The sequence below is a fragment of the Leptinotarsa decemlineata genome, unplaced genomic scaffold, assembly GCF_025532065.1.
Source record: "Leptinotarsa decemlineata unplaced genomic scaffold, Ldec_3_MD MMD2_tig00026307_RagTag_RagTag, whole genome shotgun sequence".
Classification (NCBI taxonomy): Eukaryota; Metazoa; Arthropoda; class Insecta; order Coleoptera; family Chrysomelidae; genus Leptinotarsa; species Leptinotarsa decemlineata.
Genome location: NW_027412681.1, coordinates 19534673 through 19559093, shown reverse-complemented (window position 1 = coordinate 19559093; position 24421 = coordinate 19534673). Strand labels below are relative to the sequence as shown.

Below are 24421 nucleotides of genomic sequence, written 5' to 3'. Positions count from 1 at the left end.
TCAACCTTCGCTAATGCAATCTTGGCATCTAATGCTTCAAGAGTTTCATTATTAGCATTAATAGCTCGCTCACTCTTTTCAAGTTCAGCAATAGTCATCTGTGCCTTTACAAGACGGTATTTTGCTTTCCTTTTCATTTCCCCAAACCGATGGAGGGGACTGAAAGAAGATAGCGGTTCAGCTTTCAAATCACTCTTCATTTCTTTAGGAGTACCTTTTGGCTTCCTCTTCGATCTGTCACTTTTCGTTGCGGGTTTTTTCTGTCGCACAACACTTTTGGATTCTTTCTTTTCTTTAAAGTCAGTGACAATCGATGAAGATGCCTTAGTAACCTTCCTCTTGATTGTTCTAGATTTCTTATCAACACCAAGAGGAAGGGTAGATGAAGAGTGTTTGAGTGATGATAATTGCGAAACGATCGGATTTTCAATAATAATTTGCTCATTTGGTTCTGGCACATCTGCAAAGTTAACGAAGTCGTTAATATCAAAATCATTTATCGAATCTTGACTCGATAAATGTAATACTGGAATATTTTCAAAATCAGTCTGATCGATATCAACAAGTGGTGAACCATCTTCAGCAATCAATAGCGGCATAGAGCTCATGATTATTAAGGTCTGAGGAATGATATGTGATAGCAATAGAATGTGGATAGGAAAGGTGATGATGTTACTGAGACCTCACCATTTATAGAAGAAAATAAACTAGCGCATGCGCTCTTTCATCAACTGGCACATGCGCTCTCTCACTGAACTATTCACGCATGTAACAATCTTTGTCATTTAAGAGGAAAACTTTGTGTTGCATGCATGTATTTTTAAATGTTAGAAAATAATACAAATAAATTCAAAATATATATATATATATATATATATATTTATTAATAATAGAGGACAATAACGATAATAAAAAATATAAAATGAAAAATGTTAATATGTCTCTGTGGATGTGGAACGTTCTTTGACTCTATTCCTCAATAGTTGTTGCTCGTGCGTCAAAAACCAACATTGAAAAAAATGGATTCTCCTATTGGGGTAGAGTTGACCAACCTTCTCACACAGATCCCAAGTACTTCTACATGCATTGCATACATGATTCCAACAATTCATGGAATATGTATCACAACGCAAACAACGTTGCAGTGGAGTTGGAACGGCAGCACAGGTACCGCAAATATTTCTACAGATACCTATATTGTTAAATATTATAGGTTCGGAACACTTCAGACACTGTAACTGTTGTTGATGATAATCCGATTTTGTTCGCTTCGGTGGATGAGAAGGAGGCGATAGTTGAATCCGCAACACGCAATCACTACACATACCAGTACATGGATTGATTGAATCCTTAGGTCTACTTATTTGACAAAAGTAGCACACAATAGCCCCTGCAATCATCATTGGGTAGACACACACTTTTGGTTTTTCATTCCACTCTTTTGGAAACGGCATTTTACTAATTCGATTAGAAATATTAAGAGATGACTTACAGAAACTCTGAATGCTCTCTCCTACACCTACGATCTCTATTTATACAAATCAACATCATGTGAAAGTATAGTGGGATAACTTCTCCTACTATTCCACTCTAAACGAGTCAAGTGGGAGTCGCATCACCTCCTATATAAGTCGACTTGCAAACCTAGAGTTCATTCATTCACTCTCTACAACTGTGAGCAAACAACAACAAGATGAATTCTGCAAAAATAAATGCTGCATTAAATAGAATATCTGCTGTTGATGAAAACAATTGGATAGACGAATCAGATGATGAGGATGTCAATGTTCCGCTAGAGGAAGTGATAGTTGAAGCAGAAGATGTTGGAGTCGATGAAGATGAGATAGACGAAGTTGAAAACGAGGCCAACCAAAGCGACGAAGATGATGACGTGATGGAGTTTGAGAGGGTCATGGATGAAGAAGGAGATGATGAAGGGATAGAAGCTGACACAACTGAAGGCGATGGTGCTTTGAGGATCGGTATGCGAACGCTCAATGTCAGTGAGACACTGGAAGATCCCTTGGATTTGTATTGTGCAATGGATGCATACGTATTGATCAGCACAATAGATGGAGAGAACAAAAAACTATGTTGGTGCTGCTTTCGGTTTTATTCGCATAGAAACAATAATGGAGGGTGGTATGCCCATGTCAACACCCACAACACTGTCTCAATTATGGAAATGGGACAGAATTGGTGTGAAGCTTGCGAGAGGCCACTAACAAACTTCACCCGAGTATCTACATGTATTATATGTAATAATGTCCAACCTGTGGCACAATAACCGTGGACCTACTGGTCAAAAAAACAACAGCCCTTTTCAGGGCTACATTATTCACACAAACAGTAGTTAGTTGTATTAGTATTCATAGATTATATGACAAATGAATACTTTGACTAATAAAAGTCTAAGTAATTTGTTAGTCTTTGAATATCTATACATTATATGACAAATAAATTACTACTTTGACTGAAAAGTCGATATTTGGAATTTGATAGTCATTGAATATCTATGCATATGATGAGTACTACTTTAAATGAAAGTTGAAGTTGGCATTTTGTCAATCATTGTATGCATATAATGATGAATACTTTTACATACATACATTTTGTTTGAGACTATAATGTTAACAATGGTATGAACCTGTTTCTGTTTGAAAGTATAATGATAGCTCTGAAAAGAGCTATTTTTTATTGTTTCAGTCTTCAATTGTAGCCCTGAAAAGGGCTGTTTTTTTTATTAATCCATGCAATGGTATGGACTAACGCTCCTCATCATCATCAGAAACAATGATGATTGTATCATCATCTGTATCTGATGATATACTGATGATGTCATCCTCATAATCATCTGAATCAGACGATATACTAATGGCATCATCATTAGCATAATTATCTAGCTCGTTATCCTCTAGATCGTCTAACTCATTGACATCCATCTCTAACTCTGCCTCTACTTCCTCTTGCATACCTTCTTCCATACGTGCCGGGAAATCATCAGGTAGATCATAGATACGTTGCAGCATTTGTGCAAAATTTGTACTGAAATGATCGAACGTTGAATCTATTCTATGTACCTGGATGGGGCCTGTACTCGTCATAGAACACTCTGGTACACTCATCGGTTCGGTGGTGGAATCAGCACTCGACATTGTGGAAGAATGATATAGAACTGGGATTGATGCTTTATTTATATTGGAAAAAAAAGGAGGGGGTGAAGTGTAAATGTAGAACAATTCAGTGTTTGAAATTCGAAAGCAATAAGAATGACAATTTTCTTGAAATTCTAAGTGATTATTATTATTAGAAACTCTGAGTGATTATTATAAAAAAAACTAATAAGGGAGAGGGAAAAAGACACTGCCCCAACCTCGCAGTGTCTCGTGTACACCAACCAAAAAGTGTGTACTCCGTGGAAGGAAAGGAAAGGAATAGAAAGGATGGGAGAAATGAGGAAACGATTACATATCATCGTCTGAATTCAGGACTTCATCAATCAGGATAGGGGATGGTGGAGGACTATCATCGGACTCATTGTCAGCGTCACCGTCATCATCGTCATCGCTGTCGTCGTCGTCTGTGTTTCCGGACTGTGTATCCCATTCGTAATCATTCCGCCAATCATAGGGATCTGGATAATCCCCATCAGACAGGTCCGCTTGATCGGTTCCAGTAACGTGAAGCACTTGTATCCGATCATCATAAATTATGTCATCATAATTCATCGAGTGAGGTGCAGTCGTGGAGGTAACGAAACCTTCATGGATAGAAGCCCAGTAAGGATGTTGATGCGCTGGGTCACTGTACGGCTCAGTAGTTGAATCAGGTTCCATGTTGAAGGTGGCTGATCAACTGAATATTCCAACAGATAATTCCTACTTTTATACTTTTGAAAGGGAGTGGGGGAGGAGTGGGGAGGAGAGGGGATTAAGTGGGAATGAATTTCAAAAATGACATGAGCTATATTCCATGAAAGAGAAAATTGAAAATACTATATGAATTATATGAAATATACTTATTGATTTCATTATGAAACATATTTTCTTCCCAAGAGATTATTTACAATAGATTAGAGAACACAAAAATTGATGTGAGGTATTTGCATAGAAGAACTTGTAATTGAAATAAAAAAAGGAAATAATAATGAGACGAAGTGAAGAAAAATGCTCCAACCATCGCATTGTTCAATGTGTACCAAACCAAAACAATGTACACCCTTAATTTCACTTCTTTTTTTTTATTTTATTTTTATTTCCTAAAATTACAAACATAAACTTAAAACTATCTTAATTAAATATTCCTAACTAACCTAAAACTAATCTTACTACACTTACACTTAATCTATGGGAAAGTTTTTATAAAAGTCACTAACTTTTTATAAGTCTCTATCGAAGAGGTATCTGCTTCACACTTTTTCTCCAGAGATGCATACTTCCGATCTAGTTCGGCTATTACTTTTTCTGCTTCCCTCCGTCGGTTAACAATTTCAGCCATTTCGCGCTTCCTTTTAACCAACGCGGCCTCACTAGCTCGAGAAGCATGTTCTGCTTCCTTACATCTCTGTAGAAAACTGTCCAACATTTCACTAACCTCTCCGATAGGCTGTCGCACTTGTGGCACTAACACTTCAGGATTCGTCACCGGTGTTGCCAGCATCGGCGAAAGCGGCACCACCGACGGAGTGAATACGATGGGAGCCTCCTCCGATGGGGACAATACAACTGGTGGCTCCTCCGGAGAAGGCGCCCTAGGTTGTTCCACTACTGCTGCGGGTGGTGTGGAGGGCCTTAAGCTGTTTGGAGCGGTCGACCAACTACCTGCATAAGGATTAGTCCTATTGCAAGTAGCTCGGTACTTAGAAATAGGACCAACCTTCGCTGCAGGTCGTTGGCAAACCTTCTTTACAGGCCTGACTTCCTCCTCCTCCTCGAATAAGTCAGGGCTGGTGGATCTGCACCTAACTCGTGAAGTGGATGCCTTCTCCTGCTCTGTCATAGGCATGATGGATGCCACAGCGTTATTTAATTCCTGAGTGTTGGTTGCCATTCTAAAAATGTAAAATAATACAAAGTTAGTAGATGTAAAAAATTAAAGTACATTGTTAACTTACTCAAACTAAGCTCCTCGTCGTATAGTACACTGCTTCTGGTTGAGTATGGCTGGACTGCTCTGGATGACTGGAGTTGTCGTACTGAATGTAGAAGAACGTGCTCCTCGGGGTATCAACATCATTGGGAGTGGAGGGAATGAGGTGGGGGCGTGCATGCGCAATGGTTGGAATATGGTGGGGCGAGAAATGGTAGGAAGTGGGCGGGGTGAGCAATGGTGGGAAGAAAGCGGGCCGCGCTCCGCGCGGCTTACGCCCCAATTCGCTACGCTCGCGCCGGCGCGCTTCGCGCGCCGGCGCGAGCGTAATGGGGCCACCGCGCCGGCGCGCTTCGCGCGCCGGCGCGGTGGCCCCCCACCCCCACCCGCGCGCTTCGCGCGCCGTGAAACCTAACCTAACCTAACACCTATGACCCTAACCTACTGTATGTATTAATCTAATCTAACCTAACGCGGGAGTAAATTCACCATGTTGGTTCAATTAATACGTCATCTGTTGGTTTTGGTTTTGGTTCTATTATTCTAACATTTGGATCAATGTCCAGTCCTGGATATCCCAGTCCACCTGATGGCCTGACTTTATGGCTTTTCTCCAAAACTTCAACTCTCTCTTCTAGTACATCATACTTTTTCATTGTAGTCCCTGTTATGTTTGACATAGCATCAAATTTTTTATTTGTAGACGCTGTTATGTCAGACATTTTTATGTCCACATCATTTGTAAGTTTGTCAAATTTACGAGTGAAAGTTATCCGAGCCTCTGCAATTTTATCGTCAAATGCTTGACGGGCATCGCGAGCAATATTACCTATTGTGGATTGTATTGCAGCTTGTAGGGCTAGAAGTATAACCTCCTTTGTTCCGTTAATTTCCCCCTCAAGATATGATACAGTTACACAATCACTCTTGTCAATTGGTTCGCTTATATTTTTCAATATTTTTCTTTGCATGTCATAATGACCATCTTTTGTTAATTTAAAACCAATCCCGGGAGGACCTCGAATGACATTACCACCCAATTTTCTTTTTCTACCAAACTTATCGATTGTTTTAGACATTGTGCACTCTACGATGATTCTTTTCAAACTGATATTTCTTTCATTTACATTATGCTATATACTTTACAGTAATTGGTTAGGAAAATAGAAATGAAACAAATAATATTTTTATCATTTTTTATTCATCTAAGTAACTTGGTAAAAGTGATACATATACAATACATAATACAATAATCACAAATAATCACAAATAAGAATGTTCCGGTTTGAAGGAATAAGCAATAATACTTCGAATTATAATTCAATTATTCATCTCTACAGTCAACAAATTGATTAGTTGGTCTAAGGCGCTCTCTTGAGAAAAAGAATGAACGATTTCAGACACCCAACGAATGTTATCATTAGGATCATTTCGATAAAATTCTATATCGCTATGACCCCATGGAAGAGTTCGAGTGGTATTCGGAATGATGAATCTCTTGTCGTCATGATACGATAAAGCGACTTTATTTTTCAATTCAGTGTAAATATCATGCAATACGCTTCTGAACGAGTTCATCTTCCTGAATATCATACCTCCCTCTTCAATGATTTTTTCATAGTCTTCACATGTCAATTCATTCTTTATAACAGATCGTTTCACACCTTTGGCCTTCTTCAGTTCACCATCAACAGATTTCACGTAATACGCTTTAGCACCTGTACCGTAAAAGCTGATTATTGGATCATTTGGGAATTCATCTTTGAAATTACCCAGAACTGACTTTGTCACTGGAATATTGAATTGGTTTCCTATTTTATAATTAGATGTATCGAACTTATTTATATTATTTTTGATAAATTCATAGAAATTGTCTGTATTTACTTTGAGAATAAGGGAGTCGGTATCAGTGTAGAGTAAGGACGCATCTTCTCCAAACTGTTGTTTAATACATCCATAGAAAAAATCATACATAACTGTTTTAGATAATTCTAGAATGGAAAATCCTAAATATAGTGGTTTATCATAATGAACTTTTACTCTAGCCAATTGAATGGCAACAAAATTTTCTGTAAAAATAGAGCATTTTTTAAAATTTGGTCGAGATATGAGACAACTAGCACCTATAGTTCTTTTTATATTTTCCCAATGTGTAATGAGTCTAACATCAATTCTATTGTCTACGTTTTCCATTGTTTTTCCATAGACTGCATTATTCATTAGTTTGTAGAAATCTTTTTCAGATTTGTTATTAGACCTATTACGCATTTCAGTATTCAAATCTATATAAGGCTTCATCCAACATGACTGCTTAAACCTCAATACTCTATGTGTGTTCATCACTATCAAACCATGATTGACAGCTTGCTGTAAGTTTCTATAGTGAACAATATATTTTCTTTTGTCGTTTAAATTTGGAATTAATTTGGGAACTTTCGATTTTGCATATGGAGGTATCAAACGTTCAACTAAGAATGGTAAATCGGAATGTTTATCATGAAGTTCTTGGGGATAATGTATATCCACTTCCAATACATATCCATAAGGACTATCGATATCCACATTCATTATATCAAGATTGAGAATTTCATGAGGTGCTAACCATGAAAATTCACCTGTTGGTAATGGTTGCGACATGCTGTGACCATATAGATTTGTTGCATTCAAATATGAAATGAATGAAGATGGTTCATTTGGATTATAATCCGGTAAAAATGTATTGTTTGCTTTATGTTTCCTTTCACTACATTGACTTATTCCACCACGAATACCTTTTTGAAAGAAGTGAACCATATCAATATCAGTTAGTAATTCCAATTCAATATTAGTATATTTCAACATGGCATCCCACGATAATCCGGGTGCAGTGAAGTATTGTGCCGGATCCAATTTATATTTATCAACAGATATATTTCTAAAGTTTTCAAAAATGTCACATAATAGTAACACATCTGACTTTAAATATAAATCAGAGTATTCACCCAAATCCTGACATTCGAATAAATTCCAAACAAGTTGAGCTCTCCCATAATCATTATCTGATATATGTTCACAATTGAGTTTATCATAAAATTGATTTTTGGTTGGAAGTCTTGGATGATTCAGTTTTTCGATGTCATCAACAAAACTATAGGGAAATACACCTTTCTTTCTCATCAAATTGAAATTTTCAATTTGTGGGAAATGTTTGCGCATCTCGATACACTGATCAGATGTTAAATTTGCACCTAAATTCTCCAAAGAACTAGGCATGAATCTGAAACTATCAATGAATCTCATTTTCAAATAATTCTTCTTCACCCTACCATCTTTATCCGTATAGGAGTGTGTAAAGAGATGTTTTGTGAAAGATATATATTTTTCATTAGTTTGTGGGATGACATCCACTTTATCTTTGTTTTTATACAATTCCTTTATGAATAAATGACAATCATATCCACTGAGATTGTGAAAAATTATAGGAATGAAATTTGGCAATTTAAAATTCAAATTACAAGATGAATGAGCAGCAGGGGACCTTTTTTTTCCTGTGAGGTGACAATGATCCCTCACTTTGACTTCGCCATCATTAAATTGTTTGGAACAAATGCCACAATTTGTGGCAGAAGCAAACTGTTCCTCTTCCTCAGGAGTTTGTACATCCATAGGAATAGGAAACCTGAGATGATTTTCATAAATATTTTTCAAATCATCTTCGATTTTGCTAACGAATTTCTGGGCTGCATCCATACCCCTATACGAAACAAATTTTGATAAATCATCATTGTATGAACATTTAATCAAATAAGCAAATGAATAAGGCTCATGTTTGAATGTCTTGATCGAATACGAGTATTCAGGATTTGGTTTAGTGGTTTGAATCGGCTTCAGTACTGATTCAAAATCGGCATACACTACAAATGGTACCTTCATTTGTTTCTCAAAGTTTTCAAAAGTTAGTATATTTTCAGGTACCGTTTTCCCATATTTATTGACTTTGAAATTGGTTGATGGTGTTGTAGTACTCAAGTGATTACAATCATTTATCTTATGACGTAATAGTAATTGTTCATTAGAAAAATATAATAAACAGCCATCACAAAAATATTTCTTATGTTCATGAGCCGATAATTGGCTTGAAACTAATCTTGAAAGATCTTTAATCCAACAATAATGATTATTACCGAAATCATCTGTGATAAGTAACAAATTGACATGTCTTCTAAGTCTTCTCTGAGAGTAACGTAATGGTCCAATTATTTCATACATTATTTTACCCTTCTCGAATTTACTTTCTAAACCGTACACATTAACTGAAATATCATTCTTGTCTTCAAATTTCACAATATCTTTCAACTTTACCGGAAAATTCATACCTGTTACATCTATGACTGTACTGAAATGTGGATACGATGAAACTTCTGATGTTCTATCGATTGCAGGATGTAGTGCTGAAGTGATAGCCCATGCAAAACAATGCTGATCTTCATTACGGACATTAACCACGGCCTTCCTACGCTCGATACATTCAGGCAGCTTCACATATGAACATCCACTGAGCGGGCTGTATTTATTAATGTTCAACTCCAGAAACATGATTTTTTCACAAGTCCAACCTTAAATACAGAACAATATTACTAATCCATCCAATTAAAACTTGGTAGAAATGTTTACCTGAATCACGTTCCTGGAATTCTGTAGTTTGAGCGATAATCCCATTTCGAAATCCATCAAATAAGGAATTCAAATCAGTAGATTGATCAACTGTTCTATTCTGTGAATTAAATGATTTGGTTTCCTTCAGGTCTTGTGTTTGTAGAATATAACTCCCAAATAATTCCATATTCACTTTGATGATTTTGTGAACCCTGATGGCCGATTCCAATAATTCTATAACTTTCTGCCTGATTTCATTAAAGAATAACATGTAATCGGTGGAAACAATGGAACTCTGCACCCTGTATGTCGCAATCCGACGTTTGAAGGCGCTCTTTATAATTTGAACACCATCACTGAATTGAACACATGTATTATTCTTATGTTGTAGAGTTCTATTGTGAGAATTCACTTGAGTCAATGGAATCATCACATTACAACAATTACATGTGTACATAGGTGCTGCAGCGTCATCTAATCTCACTCGTTTCACTGATGGCCCTCCTTGGCAACTCTGGAGCTGATGACGACGAAGGTTGTCACTACGGGTAAAAGATTTACCACATTCACAAGAATACATTTTCTATGATATGTTCTCACTAACTCACTCGATGGAAACTGACATAACCAACACTCGCCCGCTTCTTAAATACCATAATCCACGTCGCCTGCGCATCACCGTAGAGAGTGAGGGTAGGTAAGGACACATCGATGCATCCACTAGAGATGCCTGACGTCACAGCCAAGCCCATCTCCCAATTTGATGCGAGTTGCCGGCACGAGCAAGCAGTGATCGTTGCGCTCTCGGAGAGGGCAGACGTTTGCACAGTCCTCGCCCGCCTGCGTGTCACCATCAATAGCGAGGGTAGGGTGATGCGTTACGTCACATCATTCACTGCTTCGAGAGCGATAGCCGAACAAGCAATTGTCGTTGCGCTCTCGGAGAGGACAGACGTTAGCACAGTCCTCGCCCGCCTGCGTGTCACCATTGATGGCGAGTCTGGGGCGTTACGTCACATCCTTCACTACATCGAGGGAGGTGAGAGCAGACCGATGAATACGCATTACTCTGCCACACGTCGTGGAGTGAACATGTCGCTCTCTAGCCGTTGAACGGTTATTGCTGTGACGTCACTCCACTACTAACTTGGTGCCCTCACACCGATGGAGCATTCATTACTTGGAGGATCTTCGAAGTATGCAGACGTATGTTTGTACATAGACAAACAAGCACATGATGAAACCCTGTACCGTGCATTCTCTTACACACACACACACACATACACACACAAAATCTCATATGAAAAAAAAAATCTGAACGATCCATGCACCAGACACTTCAAGGTCACAACGCCTTGACTTCACTGCACAACAAAAAAAAAGCAAATAACACGTCATATTGGTGGGGGGAGGATTAGAACCGGGAAAAAATTTCTGAACAATCCATACACCACACCCTTCAAGGTCACATCACAGTGACTTCACCAAACAACAACCAATAAAAAAGCAATTAATACGTCATAGTGGTGGGGGGAGGCTTAGAACCGGCTCAAATCTCCTACTAAAATAGTTGCGGACGTATATTCATATGAAGAGTTTTTCTTAAAATTATCCATTGCCATTGCCATTCAGGTTCAGCATCCAGTTATGCAACACTCTGTATAAATTTTTTTCACAGTATTTATATATTTGAGAAGTATATTCAATTATTCAGTTTTTCTGGATATAAGATTACATCACTGTATAGAAAATCGAATCCTGAATTAGGAATTTCCTACTTCAGTGAATACATGTTCAACTATCTCCAAAATGCTCAAATATTTCACCCAATACACAGATTGGTATAGACTTTCGAAATACTTCTGTGGCAGAATTTTCATCAGCTAAAGCAATAAGAAAATAGTCAGTGTTTATTACATTGAGTTTCATCCAATAAAAATCTCCACCGAATTAACGTTTGTAACCCTTTCCGGGCGCTAAATTGAATAAGTAAACCAGATGAGGTCCGAATCTAGTTAGCCGGTTTCACCCTCCTCGTAGGCGATTTACGGAAGTTGTTGGAGTACGGAAAAAGAGCTGGGTACGATGTGATCAATTACATAATTTTTAACGATTATCGTATAACCGGGAGTTGTTTCACATTATTAAACAAAGAACGTTCATAAAATTTAATAATCACGGAGAAACAGCGACAATATAGTAATTGAATTAGTTTAAAGTACATTTCTCTTCAGTTGCCGTGAATTTGGGGTCATAATTGAATCGTTATTGATTCAACTAATGATTTGGAATGGAAATTTAGACCGTTTATTTATTCTGTTTCATGAAGTTATCTACATAACAATTGTGAAAAGGTAATTACTGAGAAATGATAATGATACATAATATATTCATTATTCATATTATCACCGTCAATAAGGCGACAATTTTCGTAATTGTTCGAAATACTTTGGCTGATAATAAATCCTCCGTCAACGTAATACAAATCGAAAAATTCCGTCATCATGGAAATTGGGTGCTCGGGATTCAATGAAGTTGACGAAGACCGTTTTTGTCTGGTCCTGATTAACGAAGGTTCTGTCGGTGAGAAAGTTATCAAAGTGCTTGGAAAGATGGTGATCCGTTGACGAGGGATCTGGGGAGTATAGTGGGGGCGTTGTCGTTCTGTTGACCTGTGTCAGCTGCCCGGATAACATTATTTTTGGTATACTTCATCAAAATAGATCTCTGCTTTCATATTCTAGTATGTTTGCAGAAAGTTATTGTGAATCACACCAACCGCTGACCACCATACAGTAACGGCCTATTTTTGGTGGGTTCTCGCCTATGGGAAGTACCTGGGTGGCTCATCGGTATCCAACCACTATGCTGAACATCTCCTGTTGTCAAAAGGGATCCATGACGTGACGATCTCATATAAAATATAATCGTATTACTTGTGCAAAATCAAACAAGAGACTTCGAAACCTGATAATTTTTGTCGATCGTTCAAATCGTGGGGCACTCACTTTTCGAGCTTTTCATCTTTCCAATACGTTTCAAAACATGAAGGCTGAAGCCCAGTTTTTCGCGCCATATCAAGCATCGTTCGTGATGGGTCAGTCTCCAACAGAGTCCTCAAATCCCAATCTTCTATTACTGCTTACAGGCTTCTGCACCCAAGACGAGGTAGTAATCCAAATTTCCATATCGGGCAAGGACGGTAAGACGAATATTATCGCCTGCTCCGTCTACTATCCGGGAGATTCAGATATCGTACCTTCTCTAGCTGTTACACGACCTATCGACTACAGCAAAAGGAACAAACTTCAAAATAGTAATGAGGTGTGACGCTAATTCACCCCATACACCGTGGGGCAGCACAAATATAAATCACAGAGGTGAGTTACACTCTTTGATTATACAGGGTGATTCAAAAGTACTTTGACAAACTTCAGGAGGTGATTCCTCACAATATTGTAATATTAATTGTCCAAATAAATAAATGTCCGGAAACGCTTCGTTTACAAGATACAGGATGTTGAAGTTTTATTTTTATTTTCGTTTTTTTCAAATAACTTTTGAAATACTGAACTTAATTAAACGAAACTTGGTAATAGGGGGTTTTTGAGGTGACGAATTCGAGCCTGATGTTTATATTGCTATTACTCGTAGGAGGCGCCACCTACACGTCTTTTTCTTTTTTTTTTAAGATTCGTAACTTTTTTTGGGCTTACTTCTAGCACATTTTTCAGTAAAAAAATCGATTCCTCTATCATATCTACGTAAAAAAGGTACCCTTATTACTAGTCGCTGTAAGCAACCGTTTTCTAAATATTTGGACTTGAAAACTTCAAGTCGATTATTTGATAATCGATGCATGTTGAAGTTATTACGAAAATTTTGCATTTTTACAAGAATGCTTTGGAAATAAATTTGACGTTTGTGAGTAGTTTTGGTAATTACATATTTTGTGACAGTTAGACGTTTTGTTGAAGTTTCCATAAGTAAAAGTAGAAAAGACTTATTTTGGAAAAATGGATTATTTAAACAATAATGCTCATTTAGCCGATATGAATTTCGTTTGTGACCTTGCGGATGGCAATGCGCGAAGCAAGACGTATTTACCAGGAGCGATTTCCTAATCGAGTAGTGCCTTCAGCTACAACATTTGCTAGTCTCCATCGTCGTTTGGCAGAAACAGGTAGCTTTAAGAGGGCAGCTGATATTATTGGAAGACCACAAGTAGTCCGAACCCCAGAATTGGAAGAAGCAGTCCGAACCACAGAATGTACCATTAGAAATTCGTATCCGCATGTGGTTTATGCATGATGGGGCTCCGGCCCAGTTTAGCGTTGTAGCCAGGGAATTCCTTAACACAGTCTATCCAAATCGATGGATCGGTAGGGGTGTAGAAGAACCAAACCAGGCGTGGGCATCAAGGTTCCCAGATCTAAACCCGATATATTTTTATTTTTGAGGACATTTGAAGTCACTAGTATATAAGACTCCAGTAGTGAACGAGGAAGATCTAAGAAACCGAATAGTAGACGCCTGTGAAACAATAAGAAACACACCAATAATTTTTGAGCTGGTACGAGATTCAATGACTAGACGACTGACTGCCTGTATCTTCGCTAAAGGTGGATACTTCCAACAATTTATTTGAATACAATTTAGTTTCGTTTATTTTAGTTTATTCTACATATTCAAAATTTCCTTGAATAAAATGTTGACATTTCTTGCAAATTTTATTGAAACAAATACTGATTATGCACCCTTGATACAAAAATAACTATTTCGTTTAAGGGTGTTATAAACGAACGTACCCAACAGTAATGACCTCTTCAAACAGTAAAACGTCAAATTCATTTCCAAATCATTCTTGTGAAAAAAGCAAAATATTCGTAATAACTTCAACATGCATCGATTATTAAATAATCGACTTGAAGTTTTCAAGTCCAAATATTTAGAAAACGGTTGCTTACAGCGACTAGTAACAAGGGTAGCTTATTTACGTAGATATGATAGAGGAATCGATTTTTTTACTGAAAAATGTGCTAGAAGTACGCCCAAAAAAGTTATGAATCTTCAAAAAAGAAAAAGACGTGTAGGTGGCGCTTCCTACGAGTAAGAGCAATAAGAATTCGACACCTCAAAACCTCCTATTACCAAGTTTCGTTTAATCAAGTTCAGTATTTCAAAAGTTATTTGAAAAAAACGAAAATAAAAATAAAACTTCAACATTCTGTATCTTGGAAACGAAGCGTTTCCGGTCATTCATTTATTTGGACAATTTATATTAGAATATTGTGAGGAATCACCTCCTGAAGTTTGTAAAAGTACTTTTGAATCACCCTGTATATATACTAGGGAAAGGGCTGTCGGTAATTGATGAGGGCTCGGAACCTACTTTTGTCACTAGTAATAGGCAAGAGGTATTAGACTTAACCATCAGCTTACATTCTCTGAGCAATAAGATACACCATTGGTCTATATCTACTGAACCTTCTTGTTCAGACCATAGCTATATTCTTTTCAATATTAAGACAGGTCTAAGACCAATAGTGGAATATCGTGACTCAAAATCTACTGATTCGAGTGGGTATGAAAACTCCTGCCAATCGTACTTTGATGACGGATTCATTACTATTCACAGTTGTAATAATACGGATACAGTAGCGGAGCAATTTCGCAAAGCAGTGATTTCATCCTATTATGACTATCCACTGAAGTTTGAAAGAGATTACCATAACTCTTCTTGGTGGAACCAAAGCCTGGAAAAGCAAAGGAAAAAAGTTCGACTATTATTCAATCAAGCTAAAGAGTCAGGTAACTGGGGGCTTTATAAGAACACTCTAACGACATACAACAAGGAAATTAGAAAGGCAAATCGGGTGTCTTGGAGGAAATTCTGTGAGAGTATCTCTGATTCACCTCGCAGCACAAGAATTCACGAGATTCTCTCTAGAGAGCCGACTGCTGAAATTGGATCGCTCAAACGATCCGATGGAAAATTCACGACCTCTTGTAGAGGAACGTTAGAGCTTTTGCTAAAAAATCACTTCGAGGGCGCTAAACGCTCAAAAAAGAACGATTGGGAGGTCGTCAAGAATGTTATCACAGCACAGACATTTGAATGGGCTACCAAGTCGTTTAAGACCTTCAAATCTCCTGGAGAGGATGATATATTTCCAGCTATTCTTCAAAACGTACTAAAAATGATTTTACCTATTCTTATAAAATTATATAGAGCTAGTCTGGCTCTGAAGTGGGTCGGAAAGACCAACACCCTAAATCGGTACATCCTTCCTGTTGAAAGGACTTGAGAGGATACTAGAGGGACACATCAGGAGGGTGGCATTATATGCATCCCCCTGAATAATCACCAGTATGCTTATCAAACCGGCAAATCGACAGATTCAGCATTGAATAACCTTGTAGAGAAAATATCCCAATCCCTTAACAACAAGGAGATTGCGGTTGCTGTATCTCTCAATATGGAAGTAGCATTCGACAATGCACTACCTAAATCTATAGGATCGTCTCTGGCTAGGAAAGGTATAGAATCGACCATAACTGGATGTATCTATGCCATGCTGGTAAACATAACAGCAACTATAACTCTTCAAGGCAAGGCCATTAGGTTCAGGGTCACCAGGGGCTTTTGTGGTCGCTCCTGATGGATAGTCTGCTTAATGCCCTCGACAAAAGATGATTAGATCTGATGACCTTGTCATCTTGGCAAGGTCCACATCGGGAAGGGTAGCTTGTAATATCCTCCAAAGCATGTTGGATGTTGTTCACAGTTGGTGCCTGAGGGAGCAGATGTCTGTCAATCCCAGCAAAACTGTGTTAATCCCCTTCACCAGGAGGAGAAAATTGGATAATCTAACGCCACTTCTCCTTGGCATTTTCCTCGATACAAAAATTACCTGGTACGCTCACTTGGGAGAAGTTTTGTATAAAGGTCCCGAACAAATCCATTGGATTTTGGTGATGATTGTCAGACCAATGATCACTCGTGGTGCAATTGCCTGGTGGCCGAAGGCTTTATAGAAAACGGCCCAGGCGAAGCTGTCTGACTTATAGAGACAAGCTTGTCTGGCCATCAGTGGTGCCATCAGTACCGCATCATCAGCGGCCATGGAGATCCTTCTAGCTCTACCTCTTCTTCACATTTCTCTGGAGAGAGACTGCATATAGACTTGTGCTTTTTGCCAATTGCACAAATCAATTCAATGCAGAGTGCAACAGACTGTTGGTTGACACTGGAAGTCACAGAATTCTGAAAATGACCTCTGACTCAATGCTTCCCACTTCAACTACGAACTGCCTTATAAAGTACTGCTCCCGAGTAGAGAGGACTGGATCTTCCGGGTGAAAGACATATTAAGAGCAGATAGTTGTTGATTCACAGATGGATCAAAAACACATTCCGGTTCTTGTGCAAGTGTTTTCAGTTTTCCACTGTTTCAGTTTTCAGGACAGAGATATCAATCTGCCTGGGAACATATGCGACTGTATTTCAAGCGGAAGTTTATGCTACTGATTTGTGTCCGGAGAGATTGGAAGAATCCACATACACATGTCAATAAAAATATTGTCAGACAGTCAAGCGGCGTTGGAAGCTCTTGGCTCCTCCCAAGCAACGTCTAAATTGGTACCAAATTGCCAAAAACGACTCTCCTCTATAGAAAGACTCAACATATTGTATCTGGTCTGTTTTCCTGGTCATACTGGTCTGGAAAGCAATAAGGCCGCTGACTCCTTTGCAAAGGAGGGTGCTGCAAGCAGCTTCATCGAACCAGAACCTGTCATTGGCATCGCTTTAGGCTTTGCCAAACAAAAATTGAACATCTGGATGGCAAGAAGATTTATGGACTTCTGGCAGAATCTTCCAGGATTGGCTCACTCCAAGGCGTTCATTCACCCTTCCTAAGGCGTTCATTCACCCTTCGAAGTTTGATACCAAACAGTTGACTACAGTAGGGATGAACTACGATGTCTAACAGGCCTTCTTACATGTCATTGTCATTTGAATCATCATATGCAGAGATTCGGACTGTCGGAAGACGGTGTGTGTCGCCTGTGTTTGTGCCTGCCCCCCTGGGGACCGAATCAGGTTTTTAGAGTTCTGTATAGCCGTACTCTTACCCTCTCACCATACAAAAAAATCGGCTTCGTTAATAGGCTGGGTTAATTTGGTCGAGTGTGAATAGGTGTGGGCCACAATAAACCCTTGCGAGTTGCGGTGGAGGGTCGAAAAGATCCACTCACTTTGAGCCTAACCTAACCTAACCTGCTGTAGATCGATCACTTTGAGGCTCATATTCAAAGTTATAATATTCGGAACGAAATTTCGCAAACCAACGTCGAACATTGCTTTCATCAACATTATCATTGTCAGATGCCTGGTTAATTTTGGGTCTGTTTCGGCAGCGCTTTGGTTCAATTTGTATTCTCAGAGAAAAATTGGTCAAAAGTCTTCCAACAACATCATAAGTGATAAACTGGAAATATGTAAAAAATTGAAATTAGGAGAAAACTAACAGCATCAATGTGAAGAGTACAAAATTCTCTGTCGATGAGTATCGACCACATAGGAGTAGAAGAAATATTTATCGGAATATGGAACTAAAAAAACACATGACATTAAAACGGACAGAACTTCTGGAATAACCTAATACTACCATCGAAGTTTATTCAACCAAATTTTGGGAACCTAATGATTTTACATTTGTCGAAATTATCTAAAAAACATGAATATGTGAAAAATTTTGATACAATGTATGAGATAGCTAATAATCATATGATAATAAGCAATAATTAGTGATGAAAATGTCTATTCAACATGTAGGCATAAATATTGAACCCAAAGTTGAATAAATGTGTATATGAGGACAGCAGCACAAAGTTTTGAAATGTGGCAAACTTCCAAAGGAAACAAGAAAGCTATTACTTTCGAAATAAACTCTTCACAAAGGTGAGTATATCATGCATAGAAGTTACTTTCAGATGTAAATTGAAAAAAAATCCCTTTCATAACAAATACTTCTATATAAACATTGAATCATACAATAGTGAAAAGTACTTTCAATCAATTAATTTCATATCAATAAGAAGAAGTGATTTTTGTAGTGTTTCGAAAGCAATTTTTCTTTAATGTTATACGAAAATAGTGTGTGTTTGAATTTGGTTGACAATATTCCATGGCGAATTTCATTAGTTAGGACTTCCATTGTCTAATATGATATTGAATGATTTGAAATCCCTGAAAAAATCAATGAAGAATCCATAGGGAGGAACACTGGTTTAGGAGAAAAGTCAAAGAAGTCGCATATATGTTGTCCACCAAGCCCACCAGCCAAGCTAGCATAGAGATACGTAACATATGGAAACCCATGATCGAGCGAAAAACGGCCAACTTCTGCCAAACAGCCAGTACCCACTAAACCAGTGAAGCGAAGAGAGGAAAGAGGGGTAGGTGAAATCAGTCGTATGACCTATAAATAGTCATCTTTCGGAGAATAAGTCGTTATTACCCGAAGACGATTGTGGATACTAAATCCACACTTCACTTCGTGAGGTAACTTGGCTTGAAATCTTTTGATTTTTATTTCTTCTCAATCGTTCAATTCCCAATTGTTGCTTGTATTTGATTTTATTGTGATTTAATTTCAGTGTTTTTTGCTTAATATATTTGTATTTCACTAGTTCGGACTTCCATTGTCTATTATATAAAATGATTTGAAATCCCTGAAACAAGTAAAAACGAATAATTAAAAAGAATAGTTGAAAATAACAATTATATAAGCAACAATAAACCTGAAATGAAATGATAGTGAAATAACCGACAAGTAAAAATATAATAAAAATTAAAGGAATGCAAAAAGAAAATAATAAAAAATAAAAAAGTGTAGGGATTCCAAGTCACGTTAGTTCACGACGTTTCGATTGTTGGTATCTACAATCGTCTTCGGGTGATGACTGACAGTCATCAACACGTAATTTTGGTAACGATATTGGTGCTTACGACAAATGTTGAAAATTCACCTTTTTATCGATTTCAACAAAAACAGTTCATAGTGTAATTTTTTTTGAGTTAGCAGTATATCATCCGTATTTGTGAGATTGCTTTCGAATTTCACGTTCATGGAGAATCATGGTCTTTGAAAATTATTAGGGTCGATCCGGTGATCAGAACTTTTTGAATAATCTAAAGAAATAATTCGTTCAGGCCAGTCTCAATTCCTTACACTGTGAGTTAATGGATTGACACCTATCAGAAAACAACTACTTCCCTGGCTAATATCACGGAGGGCGTTGAGTAATATCCGACAGGTGTCAGTGCAAGATTATTCACTGAAGTTATTTTTGCATATGCTGTTTATGATACAACTGCCGCAATAGATTTTCAATTATTGGAACACACTTGCAGACCGGTTTCATGCTGTTTTGCTCGTCAGTGCAAGGTAGTGTCTATCACCAATATAAAGTCAATGATTTCCGATAATTGAAAATCGAATTCCTTCAGAGTATCATTCCTCAAACTAGGATGAAGCGGACAACAAACAACAGGTTTACTATTTGTCTGTGAATGAAGTAATCAGCCGCATATCGGAAATTTGCCCAATTCCTCGTATGTGGAAAGAAAATTTTCCACATATAGTCAGTGGGCATTCTTGAAGACTGGCTATCAATCGAAACATCTGAAGAAACAATTCGTTCAGGCCAGTCTCAACTCCCTACACTGTCAGTTAATGGACTGACACCTATCAGAAAACATCTACTTCCCCTAGCTGATACCAACTGAATAATTGCATGTGCAGGAATAACTTCAGTGAAGAATCCTGCACTGACAGCTGTTGGATATAATCCAACGCCCTTTGTGGTATTAGTCAGGGGAGTAGTTGTTTTCTGATAGGTGTCAATTAACCTACAGTGTAGGGAGTTGACACTGGCCTTAACGAATTGTTTCTTTTGATGATTTCATTTATAGCCAGTCTTCAAAAATCGATTGAAGAATTCGCTTCAAATTTTGTGTATAAAATGAAATTGAGTGTGCAAGAACACTTGAAATGTCGACAGTGGCGTACGGTGATTGTAAAAGTGGTACGAGCCAAATAACCATCGTATGAGCATCGCTCAAGAATAACCTAATCGTGCTTCAGCTACTGTATCCCCCATATTTGGCCTCCTACGACTCCTATATGTTTCCAAGATTGAATATAACCATAAAAAGACAGTGTTTTGCGACGATTGAGGAGATGAAAACCGAAACGTTAAGAAATTTTAAGGACATACCAATAAGTGAATATCAGAACTGCTTTGATGATTGAAAAAGACGCTGACACAAGTGAATTGAATCTGAGGGGAACTACTTTGATAGAAATCATTAAATAAATGAATAATTTTTTAAGAAGAACTGAAATTCACCTTATTTCTTGAACAGTGTAATATATTTCAATTTGAGATATATCTTCATTTGACTACGTCGCAACACTTAGTCGAATAACGTAATCCAGAAAACATATCTATCCCTATCTAGATAACGACCACTTTCACTTCCAAATGCTTCTCAAACGTAGGAGTACAAATAATCACGTCCTCTAGATTAGCGAACGTGTAACTATCCATTTCTTTTGTGATGTACTGTTTGGAACCTTTGGTGTAGTAATGAATATTACTGGAGTTTTTTCCCAACACCAAACCCTTATTTCAACACCTCGACAAGTGTTTCGATCACCAAGTGATCATCTTCAAGAGGAATATTAAACTAATCATACTAACAAAGCTATCCTTATTTATATCCTTATTTATACGTCTCAAGTGTCTTAAATTGACTTCACAATATTGCCTACTACTCTCAAATTGATTGAACATTGTGGCCTTATGAGTCAGGTATATCTAATGAATAAAATATTATTTCAACAAACTATATAGTATATTAGGTATTGGTCCACTATCGTTATTCATAATATTATTATGTTTAGTTATTTCTACACTCTCATTGGCATTTATATGCCTGTTGTTGTTAACTTGTCTAACTACTCTTAATGAACTGAAGTCTATGGAATGGTTTTGTTGCAAAATATTATGGGCGACTGCTTACTTTTCAGGTCTTCCATATTTTAAGTGTGCTAAGTGTTCCTTATATCTTATTTTGATAGGTATTTTTGTCTGTCCACAATATTTTGCATCGCAGTTCTTTCATTTAGTTTCGTAAATTCCAGACTTTTTCATATTCTTGACTTTCTCTTTTGGACTTCCTAAAAGACTCCTTGCTCTTTGAAAATCTTTTCAAAGTTCTTCGTGTATTAATGGTATGTAACTGAGATATATTTATCTTGGTTTTTGTCCTTTATAAAAGTCAAAATTTCGTTCGTTCTTAACCTAAACTTCTTCCTCATTATGTCAATACCCCTCGAGAAACGTTTTCCTTTTGTGAACCTTAAATGTGTAAGAGAGTGTACTAGAAAATTCAGCCTAGCACGTTTGTGCTGTCCACAATGATGTGAACTGTCAGATTGTGTTGCAAGCTTGCGAAAATATCTCTAAAAGGTTGTATGTTCTCTGGATACCTCTCGTGATACAAATTCCTTGCTGCTTCTGCAATTTGCCCGGTTTGTATAAAACAGACTATCATATTCCATTTTTCAGAATTCTCATACTTCATTGCGAATGTGTTTGAAACAAAAACTACTAATTATTGAAGAGCGTGTTTACTGCTAGAATCAAAATTTGACAGCTAACAGTGAAGATTTGCAATTTGTTTTATGGCCGCGTCGTCCAAAGCCTACTTGATCAAAGTGTGCGTTTCAAAGTCTACATGAAAAAACCTAAAAGTTCTGTTTAAAAGATGACTCCAGCAAAATATCAAGTGTGCTACATTTTTGAATGAGTTCTATTGAAATATACAGGAATATACAGAGTATCTCATTGAAATAATAGTTTTCCATCAATAACAATTGATATCTCATGTGGAAAAATAAATTTTCACATCATTGAATTCAACGTACCAAAGTGCCCTGGAAATGTTTTCATAGAAACAAGAAATTTTTGAGAGGAAAAAAGGTTCAGCAACTTTTTGAAAATGCATATTTTTGAAAAATATGCTGTCACTCACAAACGTTGATGGATATCAATATTCGGTTTCCACCATTGAGTTTGTCATATACTTTGACCCCCAGTTTTCATCTATCTAGTTTGAAAACAGGAGTTTTCCATCAGAAGTGTCCAATTTGATCCACTCTGTACATCTCATGTAAGTCTAGAAACGCACAAACTAATGAAAACGGAATCATTTGGCTACTGCACCGAACAACACCAAACAATTACTTTCATTTATGAGATTCGTAATAACTTCATTTAACTATCTTGTGAAAATATATTTTATATTCCATTTTTCATCTCTGATATCTGTCGATTTGAATTTTTCAGTGGCGAAACATTAGACAGATATAAAATTTACCCACTTTGAAATTTGAAATACCGACAGTTGGCTAGTTGTTAAAACTTTTGGTGTATTATAGTGACATGAAACCGTAGAAACTCTTTTATAAAAATCGTGTTAACCACCAAACGGTATAAAAATCTAAGAAATTTACGACCTCCCACGTTTGTTTAGCTATTTCTCTTCGATGAACTGAGTGCGTGTCATAATTCAAATGAATGCTCTTTCTGATTGAACGCAAACGTCAATGAAGAAGAAAAGTATACTAAATAAAATTATGTGGTTTATCGGGTATTTTGTTGACGACGCATGTGCCTTTTTTAATCGTCTAAAATGTTTTCTTGTTCACAAGCCCTATGTCATCGAAAGAAAAGTGGTTCAGATAATTTTTGAGAAAAATTAAGAAATATAAGTACTCTATCCACTTCATCCAACGTGACAAAAAGAGCCATTGAATTGCAAATACCGCTTTATGTGAATCATGTAACAATTCAGGCAGGATTCAGAAAAGGGTACAGTGGTAATATTGCTTTACTCCAGATATCCAATGATATTGTCAGCTTCATCGATAAAGTGGACGTACTATATGGACGTAATATAGTGCATTCCATTTAAAACGAGCTACCCTGAATAACTTTTGGTAAAATGATTTGCAGGAAAAAAAAACACGTCAACCATAATATACAGGAGGACACATTTTGACATATTTACATTTGATGTTACTTCCCCTATCGCACCCCCAGATCATGACATCATTTTTTTTAAATAGATCACCCTATATTATTTTGCATCATCAGATCGTCGAGTGTCGGAAAGATCGTCGAGTGTCGAGTCGAGTGAACAACGTCTTTGTGAACCTTTCTCGAAAATACTGAATTCTACTGTTGTTTGTGAACCCAAAATCTTGAGACTCTCATCAATCTGTACCTGTAAATTAGTGCTTCCTGCCTTATCGGGGTGAGCAACTTCTCTTATCTCGACGCTGAATAAGTGCTAATATAATGATTACTTCCTACATTGAAATCTCACACCAATCTTCAACAAAAAACTTTTTACAAGAAACGGCAAATAAACGATCACTTCTGATAAGCTGAGGCTTGTATTAGCACTGGGGCTAGAACAAAAACTGGTGTAAACAATGACCAATTCATTTGAACTTTCCTTGACTGCTATTTACAATCTATTGAAAAATCTAGACGAGAAATTTGATAAATCACAAATTACGCTTGCCGAGATCAAATCCGAATTACTAGGTGTCAATTA

At 37.3% G+C, this 24421-nt stretch overlaps 1 protein-coding gene across 3 annotated transcripts in view; it reads left to right on the top strand.

Moving 5' to 3' along the window:
* Nucleotides 1-24421, top strand: part of LOC111512845 (uncharacterized) — a 93406-nt gene that overhangs the window by 56249 nt on the left and 12736 nt on the right. Inside the window, exons 1-2 of one of the 3 annotated variants that reach the window (XM_074181321.1) lie at nt 11419-13103; nt 18610-18688. The exons of the other annotated variants lie outside the window; for them this stretch is intronic. The gene's annotated coding sequence lies outside the window, so the exon portion shown is untranslated. Of the gene's footprint in view, nt 1-11418; nt 13104-18609; nt 18689-24421 lie in introns of those variants that run through there. 3 annotated transcript variants of the gene reach the window in all.